Raw genomic sequence first — 626 nt, forward strand, 5'->3', positions numbered from 1 at the left:
AAATATCTGTAAGGTGCTACTACTCCTCCTCCCACTTTTACTCCATTCCTGGTTTGGGCTTCAAAAACTGCATCTCAAAAACTGAAGGTGTGGCCGCAACCTAAGCTAGCTGTAAACACAGATGTATATACAATGCTTCCACAGACTTCTATGATAAGGCTCCAACTACAACATCAGTAAAAAAAAACACAGCCATGTGCATGGGTTAATTGAAATGAATGTGTAAACCTGTAGGAGGGCTTACACAGAGAGAACCTGTTTTATGCATTTACAGTGGTCTTATATTATAAAACACAGCTACATGGAAGCTACGTCTGCTTCTATGCTTTTGTGTGTAAGCATAACAGAAACGCCTCATGTGAACCCTGTAGCAGGAAAATGGTCCGGTATATTTTATCCCGATATTTACCGAGGCGCTTTTTTATTCCTGGAAATAGAACCTGAATGTGCAGAACATATAATTAGCATTTCCCTCACTCAATAACGTGTGTGACTGTATGATAAGAGCTCAGTCACCTTGCACGGTGCGGCCGTCACGCCGGGCGTGTGGCCGTGATGTGTCTATAGCTCCAGGTGCGGCCAGCGGTGAGGGCGGAGCGTACCATCTTGCCTCCAGTCTCTCCGGC

The sequence above is a fragment of the Engystomops pustulosus genome, chromosome 4 (genome assembly GCF_040894005.1).
Source record: "Engystomops pustulosus chromosome 4, aEngPut4.maternal, whole genome shotgun sequence".
In the NCBI taxonomy this organism is placed as follows: domain Eukaryota; kingdom Metazoa; phylum Chordata; class Amphibia; order Anura; family Leptodactylidae; genus Engystomops; species Engystomops pustulosus.